This window comes from Heloderma suspectum, chromosome 1 (assembly GCF_057233095.1).
Source record: "Heloderma suspectum isolate Gila_16-S chromosome 1, 16-S_ref, whole genome shotgun sequence".
Taxonomy (NCBI): Eukaryota; Metazoa; Chordata; class Lepidosauria; order Squamata; family Helodermatidae; genus Heloderma; species Heloderma suspectum.
Window position 1 is genome coordinate 409,954,927 of NC_139458.1, and position 14,516 is coordinate 409,969,442.

General features: G+C 43.8%; 1 protein-coding gene across 4 annotated transcripts in view; it reads left to right on the forward strand.

Moving 5' to 3' along the window:
* Nucleotides 1-1,357: 1,357 nt before the first annotated feature.
* Nucleotides 1,358-14,516, forward strand: part of PPM1B (protein phosphatase, Mg2+/Mn2+ dependent 1B) — a 56,012-nt gene continuing 42,853 nt past the window's right edge. For all 4 annotated transcript variants that reach the window (XM_084828956.1, XM_084828957.1, XM_084828954.1 and 1 more), the window contains exon 1: nt 1,358-1,615. The gene's annotated coding sequence lies outside the window, so the exon portion shown is untranslated. The remainder of the gene's footprint in view (nt 1,616-14,516) is intronic.

Sequence of the window (14,516 nt, forward strand, 5' to 3'; positions counted from 1 at the left end):
CATTAGGACCTTTTGAATTCAGTGGAGCTTATTTCTGAGAGAACATGCTTAGGATGTCGAGGTTTGCAATGCATAGAGATGTCTGCTCGTGGCTCTTTTACCGTAGGGCCGTTGGGTCTCGCGCTTTCCATTTTTCACTTTTTTTCACGTTATAGCCGCGTGTGCGCGTATACCAACGTGTGAGGGACAAGCGTGAAGGCCTGGCTAAGCACAGATACACAAACTGAAGCCAACAGTTCCGCCGAAGCAGGCTAGTCTAGTCCAGAGATAGTCCAGTCACGATAAGGCTGCGATACTGTGCACACTTCCGAGGGAGTAAGCCTCCTTCGCCTCAATGGGGCTTGCTTCTGAGTAAGCACGCTTAAGGTTGCGCCATGCATCTTCAAGGTGCCGCAAAACTCTTGCGCGCGCTTGCTGCAAGCGACTAGACCTCGGCTTCCCCCCGCAGGAACGCATTAAGGACGGTCTCCCCCAGCCAAAGAAACCGCCGCCCTCAGCACGTTTCCTTTGCTAAAGGCAAACGAAAGCCTTCCGCGCTTTCCTATTGGATAGTGATGATGTAATATGACAGAACATACGGGCATTTCTCACCCCCCCCCCCACCACCCCCGGTTCCTGGTAAGTACTTGAGAGAAGGCCGCTCCAGCGCTCAGCCAATCATAAGGAAGATAGTCTATTGTGGCCTTCGGGGGGTGGAGTAGGGAGGGCGCCTTGCTCAGTTGCTTTTCAAACACCGCCCTCGTTCCCCCCTCCTCCCCCCCCCCCATCGAACTGCAGGCTTCACGCCTGCGTCCTTGGCTATTTGAGAACCTATTATGAAGGACGCGGAAGCTAGGTAAGATGGGCAACTTTTGCAGCCAATGGTAAGAACGGGGGGGGGGGAACAGGAGGAAGTCAGTTTGTGTTTAGTAAGAAAGAAGTAGGGAAATGGCAGGGGGGGGAAAGAAGTTAATTGGCATCTACTTTGACCAATGAGATGCCACACTGCAAAGCCCATGGCTTTTTTAAAATTGCGCATAGGTGAGGACGGTGCACGGAGTAGGATTAATTGACAGTAGCAGTGACCAATAGCTGCGAAGCTGAGATTAGAGGCGTGTATCCAACGGGCATTTGAGGAAATAGGTTGGAAAGTAAGTGGCAAGTCAACGAGCCAATTGATATTTAGGAAGCGAGACCTTGACAGGTACGAGATCCAATGGAAATGTGGGTAGTGAGATGAGTTTTGAATGACCGCCATTGCGACCAATAATTGAAGGCCCTTTTTTTCTTTTTTCTTTTTGGGTGCCGGCAGGACTCAATCCCTTGAGGCGCTTGTAGGGAGGGGGCGCTCTTCCCCTCCTCCCACCCGGTGCATTCTGACGTTGCGCGGCGGGGAAGGAGGGAGGGCCCAGTCGCGGCCGCTGGGACGGGGGCTCCCAACATGTCGGTGTGGCTGGCTGCGCTCGGGCTGCGAGAGCAGAGGACGGTGAAGGGAGAGGCCGCTGCGTGAGGAGGAGGAGGACGAGAGGCGGCTCGAGCTTTAGCCTGACCCCGGCGCCTCAGTGAGGGAAGACGGAGGCTGCCTTCGCGCGCGGGCACGGGGCTTCGAACCGCGTGAGGAGTCTGCGGCCGCCAGGTATAGGCCTGGGCCGGCTCCGCCTGAGAGAAAGCGCGAAGGGCGGGGAGGGGAGATGGGGGCCTGGATGATGAGGACGAGGCCTCGTCAGGCAGGAGGCCTCGAGCGCACTGAAGAGAGACGCGGGGTGGGTGGTGCTGTGTGTGTGTGGGGGGGGGGATGGCTTGGGCCTGGACTTGGGCCTGCGCTGGCGTTACGCGCGGCAGCCGTGGGGGCTTCTGCGTAGTGCGTAGTTCGGAGCAAGAGGCGGCGGAATGGCTAGACTTGTGTGTGCCGTGTAAGACTTGGGGAGGAAGAGGAGGTCTGGCGGTCGTCGGTCGGGGTGGCGGGATGGGAGCGGGCCGGCCGGCGGGGGTTCTGATCTCATGGCCGACTGTGCTGTGTGGGAGTGGAAGGAAGGGCTGCTCTCCGGGGCCTTCGTGTGAGATGTGCGATTTGGGACTGGGTGTGTGTGTGTGTGTGTGTGGAGAGGGCTGTTGGAAGAGTCTTCGATGTGGAAGAGGATGGGATGTGGATTGGGGGAAGATCTTCTCGCTGTTGGCTGGGTGAGGAGAGAGGCCTGAACTGAGGGAGCCCCCCCCCCCGTTTGCCCCCCCATTTTATTTTAGGGACCCATTATTTGGGCCTCGGCCACTGTCCAAAATTTCACTTTTCCAACGTGACGCCCCCCTCTAGGCTGATATATGTGCTCTTTACGTTTTTGTTGCGATCTCCGAACGCCTGGAATTTTTGGACTCTCTGTGGCTTTTACGATGAGCTGAAGTGAACAGTTTTTGTATCCTGCCCTTACTATACACTATGGACGTTAACCTTTTTTTTTTTTTTTTTTGCGGAAAGGACCTAATTCTTTGCTTTAGCACTGACATACGCAGTTGCATATTGATTACAGTTTTGATGCTGATGTCGTATGTGGCAATTAGAAGTATCTGTAGGGACACCTGGTACATCTGAGTGGTTGGCGGGTTCAAATCCTGGCTCATCTTATGCACTTGCTGGCTGATTTACTCTCAGTATTTGCCTACACATTAAATATTCAGCTCATTGCAAGTGAAAACATAAGTCATCTTAGATAAAGGGTCTCTGTGGGCTTACATTAGATTTTATTTTCTCATTTGAAGATGGGTTAAATGAAAGGCACAATCTTGGATGTTGGCCAGGATTGAAAAACTACTCTGTTGGATAGAAAGTTGGACAGTTGAGCTATCTTGACGTAACTCGCAAGATCATTCCTGTAAAAAGATAAAATAATAACTTGTAACATGCCTTTAACCCATGTGCTGTTGTGTTGGGGCTGGGGAATTTCTATTGTGCATGCATGCCAGTGTATTTAGCAAAAGAGGATGGGTGCATCCTTGTTACAGGGTTACAATAGTTGCATACTAAAATATTAGATCAGGAATATGATCTGAGAAATCTCTGTTAATGACCTATGTGGAGCAATGAACTTTCATTAGGTACATGAGCAGGGCTTTTCATGTCCTAAAAGGAAGTTCATACAAGAACAAACCAGCGAGTCTCTATGTCAAAATGCTTAGGATTTCCTAAAAACATCCATCTTATCCATATATGAATGTAGTTTTAGCCAAGGTCTCTGGATAACAGCACAGATGTGTGTGTATAAGTACGTATGTGGTGGGATCCTATCACCAAAGGGCTTGAAAAATCTTTAATCCAGACATGCCATGGGAAAACTGACACAAGTGCATGTGGCTTGTAAAAAAAAAAAAATTGCTCAGTGGTGGCCCCTTTGCCTCCCATGACATGGCCCTTTTATACTCATGCTGTGGACAGTTGTAAGACAGTTAATATGGATGGAGTATCCATGTAGCTTGACAGTCAGCTAGCTTCCTGTGGCAAATAACTTACTTCTAAGCAACCAGGCGCATCAGCACTTCTGTGGAGACAGAGCAGCTGCTGTTATAGTATTTACACAGAACATGGTAAATCCCTCCTCGTTTGCCTGTTCCCTCCCTGTATCCTAAATGACTTTGTGGTGCTGTAGCACTTGCATGTAGAGCGGCTGGTTTTCTTGATCTCTCTTGTGGTAGCCACCTCTGTAGTTTGGTGAAACAACACATGAATTATGGTTCTGGGTTCACACATAACAACAACCCATGTTTCAAAGAACCAAGAGTTCACAACCCCGCAGCAAGCCAGTGTCTCTCTCTCTAGTTTTTTGTGTGATTAACAAACTATGGTTTGTTAGCATGGCCACGTTCACACATCACAGCCAAGAATTCAACAACCCATACCATAAGTAAAGGTTATGTGTGAACCAGGCTATTCATTCTGTATATCAGTTTTCCCTCTGGGCTGGCAGTTGAAGGCCATCTGGTACCTCTCAGAGCAATAGATTTGCCTGACAGAGCTTCTAGGTACTGATCCTTACGCTGCTGGCTCCTTAAGGGTTAGGGCTACAATATCTTGCCACCCACTATCCACGTGGGCAAGTGGCTTTGTAAGTTAACACAGCTGACTAGACAAGCGCCAAAGCAACAACTGCCCCTGAGGAGGTTAGGCAGCATGTTCCACTCTGCTAGCTTGAGCTCTCTGTGCAGCTTTTATAGTGATGTCTTCAGCTGGTCAGTCTAACAGAAGCTATGCATAGATCTCAACCTAGCTGGGTGTATGTGTGTGCTTAGTTGCCTGCCACTGTTCCCCCATTTATTAAATGGAGGGATGCAAATATATTTGTTAGTTGTTCTAGCTGCATGTCTTACATCTTAATTCAAATTTGCATATGGAGATTTTGTAAATTTTCTCTGTTCTCCTATGTAACAGGAATACTTGGGAAAGGTTGTATATCTTGCTATAGAGGTGAAAATTAGTTTTGCATTTGCTAAACCAGCTTCATTTTAATGTTTTCACACCTTGACTTGTGCAGGTGATGGCTAGAACCAATATGGTGCAGTGATGAGAGTGTTGGGCTTGGACTTGGAAAGCCAGATCTAGTGGCCTTGTGCAAATTGTGGTTTTTCACCCGTGCTCTTAATTGAGGACAGTATAGCAATCTCTTGTGTAATGTGTGTGTGGTTGTTGGCTGTAGGAAACAGGTCCTTGGAAGTTACATTGCTGGTGTATTTGCTGCTACTTTTCCAATATTAACCTTTCATCAACTGAAATTGAGTAAGGGTAGTGGGCTTAGGCAAAGTTATTTACCAGGTCTGCCTAATCCTTCCCCTTGCTGCCATCTCTTTGCTCCCTCTTCCTTAGTCTCCTGTCACTATTACTCTAGATTTCTAGCCTTAAAGGAATGGGAGAAAGCAGTGCATGCAATCCTGGCAGTACTGTTCTTTTTTAAATTGGACTGCAGAAATATTCTGGGTACCTACAGCTTTAAAGAGTTGCCCACATTACTAGGATAGACTGCTGCAGAGAAAGGGAGAAGGTATTGACACTTGTCCAATTGCCTTGGGACAGATGCTGTGCCACAAGCAGGCAACTGTACATGTATGTGTAGGCATGCACTGTCAGGTGATTGGGAGTGGGGTAGCTAGAATCTTCTGTGTAAAACCATGAGAACATAATCTTAGATTAATATAATTACTATTTCTAGTCCTTACGTTACAGTTTCTACAGGGGTAGTTTCTAGTCCTTACAGTTTCTGACAGTATCCTGCAAATTTTAATAGTGCATAAAGTTAGAGGTCAGCAGTGCAGACGTTAATAAGCAAGCACTCCCCCTTGCAGTTTGGTTTTAGGTTGTGAAGTCAAAGAAGTTGCCCACAGGGTGAGAACTTCTGAAGAGATTAGCTACCTAGAAAGGGGAAGACTGACATCATAAAAGTAGCTTAGAGAGACAGAGAGAAATAGAATATGGTGCTTGGGTCTATGATAAGTGGAAATACAGATCTGACTGTTGTGAGCTTTATACCTGATGGATAGAAACAAAGAAAAGGGAATCATGTGGGTGAAGGGGTTATAGCCGGGGGCAGGGGTGTTGCTTGGGATTTGTGCATGTGTAGCAACATATTTCATGGTTGATTAAAACTTACCACTTTTTAGCTTTTCAAGTTGGGCAACAGTATTGAAAAATAAATACAATAATGTATGCAATTGGATGTATAAAGTGGCCAACAAAACTGTTAAAAGCCCAGAGGCTGTACAGAACAAGCATTGCCTTCTTGCTGTTCACAACTCCAGATGCTGGTTGGTACCTATGAAATTCTGAATGGTTTAGACTTGACTCTAGAGACACTTAACTCTCTTGATAATTCCTGTTTGTGTAGATTTATTAAATAATAAATAAGGGTACCAAGGGCATGTGAATGGAACTGCTATGGAACTTCGAAGGACCTAGCTTATATTCTCTCTCCCCCCTCCCCCTTCTTCATTTTTTTAGTGATCATTGTTAGGAGTGAAGCTATTTTTAGTTCTGTTTTTAATCATTGTTATACTTTATTTGTAACTTCAAAAAGTACTGTCAATTTCCCAGGCCTTAAAGGCTAGAAAAGGGTTTTGCTTCAGTTCTGATTAGCCCTAACCACTGAAAGCTAGGGAAAGTAGATGATCCCTTGAAACATTGATCCTTTGTTTCTCTGGCCTCTCCAATCATCTTTTTCTCACTGTTGAAATTGAGATTGCAAGCTCCTTGGTGTAGAGACCTGTGTCTTGCTTATGCTACTCTGTAAAACACAGTGTACTTTGGTGGTTTATAAATATCAGAAAGACCTTGCAGTAGTTCAGAAAGAGGTTTAGGCTTTGGTGAGTCTGGGGAAGCAAGTTATATAATGACAGTGTGTCATGACACAAGATGATACTAGCAGATGTACCAGTAGAAATCTTTAGTGGACTAGGAATTACACATTTGCCTTGCCTGCAAAGCTAATTTAAAGTATATCAAGTAATTTGGGACTATGGCCAACCTTTGTGGCTGTTTGGTAGTTTTAAGTGATCATTTTTAGTGTCATGACAAATAGTAAACTTGTGGTGTGATGTCTGCAGTTGCATAGAGAGCTTATCCAAGTGAATTGAGTGCTTTTGTGGTCCTGTCATCCTATGTTTCTACATACTAGTTCTCTCTTGCTGCTTGGCTAGATCCTATACAAAGCCAGCTTTCCATGTAGCTGCAGCCATTGCATTATGGGTTACAAGCAGCCACCAGATAGCAAGTTGTCAATAAGACTGCTGTTAGTGTAACAGCGTAGAGGTGGACGTAGAGTAATATGTATGGCAGAGATGTTCATACAAGAAATTTGGAAGGAAGACAAAAAGGGATGGTCTGCTCTTTTTCTCATTAAGAAAGAATTAGGCTACATGTCAAGAAGCATTTTCAAACCATATAAACATTCACATGGACAAGCAAATCACAAAAAGCTTTATTAGTTGCTTCCTTAGTGGCTACTCAACTCAGGCTTGGCTAACCTACTCCTTATCACAGAACTTAGTAGGAGGGAAACTACTGTACAGTTGCGCTCATTTCACATGCCAGCAAGTTTATGCTCAAAATCCTACAAGCTAGGCTTCAGCTGCATGTGAACAGAGAACTACCAGAAGTACAAGCTGGGTTTCAAAGAGGCAGAGGAACTAGAAATCAAATCGCCAACATTCGCTGGATCATGGAGAAAGCAAGAGAATTCCAGAAGAATGTCTATTTCTGCTTCATTGACTACGCTAAAGCCTTTGATTGTGTGGATCACAACAAACTCTGGCAAATTCTGAAAGAGATGGGAGTACCAGACCACCTTACCTGTCTCCTGAGAAACTTGTACGAGGGTCAAGAAGCAACAGTAAGAACCGGACATGGAACAACCGATTGGTTCAAAACTGGGAAAGGAGTACGACAAGGCTGCATATTGTCGCCCTGCTTATTTAACTTATATGCAGAGTACATCATGAGAAACGCCGGGTTGGATGAATCAGAGGTCAGAATTAAGATTGCCGGGAGAATTATCAACAACCTCAGGTACACAGACGATACCACCCTAATGGCAGAAAGCGAAGAGGATCTCAAGAGCCTCTTGTTGAGGGTGAAAGAGGAGAGTGCAAAAGCTGGTTTGAAACTCAACATTAAAAAAACTAAGATCATGGCATCTGGCCCCATCACTTCCTGGCATATAGAAGGGGAAGAAATGGAAGCAGTGACAGATTTTACTTCCTTGGGCTCCAAGATCACCACAGACGGTGACTGTAGCCATGAAATTAAAAGACGCTTGCTCCTTGGGAGGAAAGCTATGGCCAATCTAGACAGCATAGTAAGAAGCAGAGGCATCACCTTGCCGACAGAGGTCCGTCTAATCGAAGCTATGGTTTTCCCAGGAGTAACGTATGGCTGTGAGAGCTGGACTATAAGGAAGGCTGAGCGCCGAAGAATTGATGCTTTCGAACTGTGGTGCTGGAGAAGACCCTTACGAGTCCCCTGGACTGCAAGGAGGTCAAATCAGTCCATCCTAAAGGAAATCAACCCTGAGTGCTCATTGGAAGGACAGATACTGAAGCTGAAGCTCAACTATTTTGGCCACCTAATGCGAAGAGAAAACTCTCTGGAAAAGACCCTGATGCTGAGAAAGATTGAAGGCAAAAGGGGAAGGGGACAGCAGAGGATGAGATGGCTAGATAGTATCACCGATGCAATGAATATAGACTTGAGCACACTCCGGGAGAGAGCGCAGGACAGGAAGGCCTGGCGTGCTATGGTCCATGGGGTCACGAAGAGTCGGACACGACTTAACGACTGAGCAACAACATCACCTCTAAGATGTTCTATACACTTCTAACTCTAAATTTGCTTGAGTACAGATGTAATTGGTACATGTTGGGGAGCTACAGTGTACAAGGTTTGCATGGAAATACAATGCTACAGAAATAAAACTGTATTTGTATTCATACTTTGTGAGCTGCTTTGAATAATACTTGGAAAAGTTGTATAAAAGTATCTTAAACTGGGGAGAGGAAAGCAAAGTTAAATAACCGAGTTGTAGGGTCTATAAGCTGCGAATGCAGCCTACTTTTTCAAATATATTTTGGAATGTATACATCTGTATTAAGCTTGTTGATACACAGGTTGCTTTGGGATGTCTCTGGCAATAGGGTGGCAGTTTATTTCATTACTAGTTACAGAAAATTTGACCAATCTACTCTTTAAACTACCTGCGTATTGTCCAAATCATCTTCTGGCTCCTTGTATTTTGGTGTTGTGCCTATCCCCAGTCAATGTTTCAGCCTGCATTTTATGTTACAGAACTTTTCAGTTATGCTTAACATTTTCTGATGAGGCAGGATCTCTGAGCACTCTCCACAGCTATCAAAACTAACCTATGGTTGGGAAGGATAAAATCTAATCCTATTGTTTGCAAGTAGAGCATTTCACCACCACCACTGTGAGGCCTTTGGGATGTTTTGTATAGGAGTTGTCAGTACAGCCCCTACTTTACTGATTGATTTTGGTTTGATTTGTACCCTGCCTTTATAGCAAGAAAAATGGTACTCAAGATAGTTTAAAATCACAAATAAAACTTGTTTAAAACAATAAAAACAAATACATTAAGTCACAACTGAAAGTACAACAACAATAAAAACTGCATCCCTTCCAACCCAACAGACAGGTTACACAAACCCATTACTTCCAATAATGCCACATAAATGATCTTGCCGTAAGTGTTCCAGCCACTAATTGGGTTTTGAAATTGATATTCCTTTAGTAACTAGTATTGTCAGATATCTTCCTCAACCTCATAGTACCCTATCTTCTGCTGTGCTGTAATTCCTGTTACCCACAACCTTGTCATATGAAAATGGTTGAAGCTGATTTCATTCATAAAGGTGTTTTTTTAGAAGTGCCTTACAGTGACGTATAGCTACTGAAGTGTTATAGACATAAGTATCAGAACTTAAATTGGTTGTGGTCTATCCAGAATTGCTTGGAATAAATATTGTTACAGGCGTTTAAACAATTTTACACATGATACCCAATTAAAAAAAATTTCCAAGTAAAGGGAAGGATAGTTTTATATGTGATTCATGCCTTTTGTGCAATTACTTTTAGTACTGATTTTGAAATATTCTTATACACCTGTGATGGTCTGGACAGTTTTGACTACTTTTTAGGCCTGATCCTCTCCCCATCAAGAGGCCATTTGTGCATGCATGAGCTCTCATGTGAACATGGTGTTGCCACATGACCAAGTGCTGTTCCCTTTGCTTTAGTAGGGGGGCAGTATAATGTGTCCAGAAGGTTTGTGTCCTTTCGAGTGGAACATCTTTGGCACATGTGGGATCTCTGAGTGAGTACCAGAACAGCTGTTTAACACTCCTGACATTGTGGTCCTGAGTTAAATGGCCCTCTGAATGCTGCTATATATTTAAAGAGGTTTTTTTAATGGCTCATAATTTAGCTTAAAAGTACAAATTAAGTTTGTATCATACCAATGACAGAGGTGTATCAATGCCCGAAGGTACTTTTATATAAATACACAGTGTCTCTTCACTAACACATGGATCTGGGACAGCTTATGCTGTAAACAAATAATTAGTCAGGGATCCACAAATTTACTCCGAAGTTGCAACCATAATCTGATGAACACGTGCCCCAGCACAAATTGAGAGACTGATGAAGATTCATCTCTGATCTCATGCTGGGTTTTGGAGGCACTTGAAATCAGTGGGACCGTGTGGCTCTTAAAGCTTAGCTTGACATCAGATAATAGATCCCACCCTTCTCCCTTGCTGAGGGGAGGGTCAAGGTCAGCGGTGATCACAAATCTTGCCTGGCTACCAAGGTCAGAATTGGTGGGCCCCTGCAATTCATTGCAGCTTGTTGGTTGAATTGCACAACTTCTAAAGCAGGGCTGCAAAATGTCACAGGTTCCTGGCTACTTAAGCTCTGTACAGGGTTGGTCACTAGTAATTCAGTTTGGATTTGAGGCTCCTTACATGAACTCTGACCCAGAGATGCCAAATTAGCATAGACCTTGTTCTCGTAAGTTTTCGTGTGTGGTGGCTAAGAAAAAGGAACTTCAATGTAGTATTCACTTGAAGCTGTTATTAGAACTAGAAATAGTAAACCCATCCTGGCATTATATTAAGAATTGGAAAATTCCCATAATATGCTCACTTGCTCCCATTTCATTCAAACAACCCAGGGCTGTAAAAAACCTGTTGTGTTGTGCATCACACAAAAGAGGGAAGTATCAGCAGACATGAGGGAATCAAGGATTTAAAGCAAAAAAAAACACAAAAAACCCTATCGGCAGGGGGAACCCCAAAATAGTCCATTGAGGGTGGAGCATGTTCACTGGGCATGGAATGCTGGGGGCAGGAAGAATGAAATATCCTGGAAGAGGCTGGCTGAGACCCTAAACTCCCCACTGAAACTTTTTGTTACAGGTCCCACAGGTGCTGTTTTTGAAATTCATTACATTTTGAAATGTGGACTATAGTAGGATTTAAATGCTTCCAGATACATCTGTATGTGAAGTTCCAGACACATTGTGGTTTGAATTTAATAGACCTCAGTCCTTTTCCCTATAAAAAATAAGAAAAAGAAAAAACCCAGCCAAACCCTACTACCTTGTCTCTGCTTCCACCACTAGAGGTATGAGGTGAACCACCTGTTAGGTCCTCCGTGAAGCCCACTTGTAATATACCCTGGGCAGAGGTCAAGATACTAGTAGTGTCTGGCTTGGCAAATCTGTATCCAGTGCATTGGGATTTTGCCCCCTCCCCCTTCCTTTTTTCTGTGATGCTTGGTTTGAGCTGGGCAACCTTTGGTTGCAGAAAGACCACAGAGCCAAGACAAGTAAAAAAAATTCAAAGGATAAACACTTAATTTACATGTAGACACACCACCAAAAAGAATAATTGAGAAGTAGATTTCTATTTACAGCATCTGAAGGAAGAACAAAAATGAAATCTGGAGTACATACTTCCTCTTGTCTGTGCTGCTTTACATAACCTAATGATGGAAGAGGGTAGGCACGAACCTTGTATGCTTCAGAGTCCTTTCTTCAGAGTCCTTCTGACAGAGCTTCAAAATTCCTTGACAAAGGGCTTATTTTCCAAATCTGTCCCTAGCAGTCTCCTCCTCCTTTAGTTTCAGAAACTCTCTAACTTCCACTGTATTCCATTAGGCTCTGGTAACTCCTTGGATGCAGCTCAGCTACCTTCTCAGACTGACAAAGACTGTGAGGACTTGCATGTTAACAGATCGCTGTCCTAGATTGAGTTGATTTTTCAGCAGCTGATACATCTTTTTAGCATCTACATGAAACCACTGGGGGAGATCATGATACACAATTCTACCTCCATTTTCCACCTGCAAATCCCAGGCAGGCTGTGGAGGTCTTGAACTAGTATCTAGAGTCAGTTTGGCAATGAATGAAACCAACCAGATGTGTGTCTGATCTTGGATGGGGTTGCAGCCTCCCTGAGGGACCAGGTTTACACCTTAGGTATTCTTCTGGACTTGGTGCTAACTGTGGAGGCACAGGTCATGTTGGTGGCTAGGAGTGCCTTTTATCAGCTTCGTGTGGCATCTAGTTGCAACCCTATCTAGAGATATTGGACCTAGCTTTGATTATTCATGCACAGGTGACATTGAGATTAGGCCACTGTAATGCACTCTATGTGGGCTGCCTTTGAAAGCAGCTTGAAAACTTCAGTTGGTGCAGAATGCAGCGTCTGCATGTTGGTGGGAGACAGAGTCAGAACCTTGACATCCATCTTGTATAAGTTGCGCAGGTTACCAGTGTATTTCCAGGCCTAATTAAAAGTGCTGATCTTAACCTGGCTCCAAACTGTTTAGGGCTTTAAAGATTATCTGAAGAACTGGTAAACCCATGCAAACCTGCTTATACTTTAAGATAGGCCTCGGATGCCCTGCTCAGGTTGGCAGGCACAAGGGACAGGGTCTCTTCAGTGGTGCCCCATTCAGTTGTGGAATGCCCTTCCAACTGAACTGCATATTGACCCCCTTAAGGAGAGGCCTTTAAACCGGCCTTAAAATGCATCTGTTTTGGGTTGCCTTTTCCTAAAGCTTTTAGCGTTGCTGGTTTTGAAACTGCTGAAGATAGTTTTGAGATATTTTTGTGGAATGATTCTGGCCTGTATATTGGTTTCTTAGCCGTCGTTCTATAACTGTTTTAAAAGTGTTTTATTTTAATATATTTCATGTTTCGATAGTCTGTGTTAAGCCACCTTGTGAGTTAAAAGGTGGCTTATAAATATAAATAAAATGAAGTTAAAAATAATATCTGGGGGTATTAAGCAAAGTAATTAATAATTTTTTTCCAACAACAAAACCTTACAAAGATGTATTTTAAAGTCACTTCACGACATGAACCATTTTTTCAGGGCTGTCAATTTGAAGTCAGGCTTTTTTTAGTTAGTAGTGGAAAACAAAGATTAAACAGCTGTAATAAACAGTTTTTTAACTGACAAAGGATTTCCCTGAACTGTTCATTTTTCTGAATTTTATGACTCCCCCATGTTTATAAAAAACCTCTTGCCCTGTATTTCCATGTCTCTTCTCCTGTATTCCTTGATTACCAGGGGGAAACCAGGGATGGGGAACCTCTGGCCCCCAGGCCAAACCTGGCTTACCAGGCAGGCCCATTCAGCCCTTAAGGCCTTGGGCAAGGTCCCTCCCCCAAATCCTGGCCCCTCACTTGTGCTTGGCTACAAGTACATGATGGGATTTGTTGTGTACTGACCATAGTCAATGGCTTGAATGCCCCCCTGCTTAAGAATGACTGGCTGTTAATGCATGCTGAAGGTTGAGGAACAGGCTAAAGTCTCTACAGTACAACATGTGTTGGCTTATGTGAATGATCCATAGTGAATCTGTGCAGGAAAGGACATTTTCTCCAGCGAATGAAGTGCAAGATGAGTTGTTTGGAGCAATTTTCTTACTATAATCATATTTATGTCCCGTCCTTCTTCCAAGTTGCTTGGAACAGAGGATATTAATGTTGGTATCCTAGCTGGTTCCAACTTCTGGCTGGTCAGGGCTCATCCAGGGTTTACCTCATGGTTTTTAGAAGCAGTTTTTTAAGGCATCTGTAATAACTAATGATACTATCATAACAAGCAATATGTTCAACCGTCAGCCCATTGTTGGTAATATCCTTATAGTGTAACATTTTCGTCAGAGCCAAGGGCCCAGGGTCAAGATAGATCTAATTTAGTTTCCATGAAAAACATGGTAGTCTGATTTCTAGCTGCCCCCTAGTTTGAATATTCATCTACCTTTATGAAGTATCAACACATTTACAGGAAGAGTTGAGAAAAAAGACTCTTCTGATTTAAACACACACATACCCCATATTAATCATTACCCAGGTCCTTGCATGCCTTTCTCATTTGGTTTTGGTGAAATACACAGGTTGCTGCTGCTGTTAGATTGGTGAATGGTCTGGCTGGCTCCAGGGTGGAGATTAGTAGAGGAGTCTTCCCTCCATGTGTGCCTCCCGTTTTGCATTAAATCACCTGCTAAATGCCAAATATTCTAATCACATAAAGCCGAGTCAAGAAGTTATTGTGGTGACTTCAAATAGCAAACCTTGCGTGGTCCATTCTGGCAAGAGACATTTTGGACCACCTCGAAAAGTCCTTTGGTTGCACATAGTGGCCTGCATGTAGGAGAGGGCTTCTAGAAAAGGATTCAGTAAAGGTGTGAAGAAAAGGACAACAAAGTGAAGACCAGCCAAGAATACAGCAGCTTAAATGAAGCATAAGGTGCTAATTTCTGGAACTTGGGTGGATAAAAATAGACAATGGCTACCATTACATGAAAAAGAAGGACCACACTTTATGTTTTAGGTACATGTTGCAATTTACGTCATTAAGTGACATGATTTAAACAACCTTGATTCTTTAAATATTCAGGGTAAAAAGGGTTTTGCAAATTACAGAAACAATACTTTCATAAGTAACCTTTCTGTTTTAAGTCAATGGTAGATGATTGA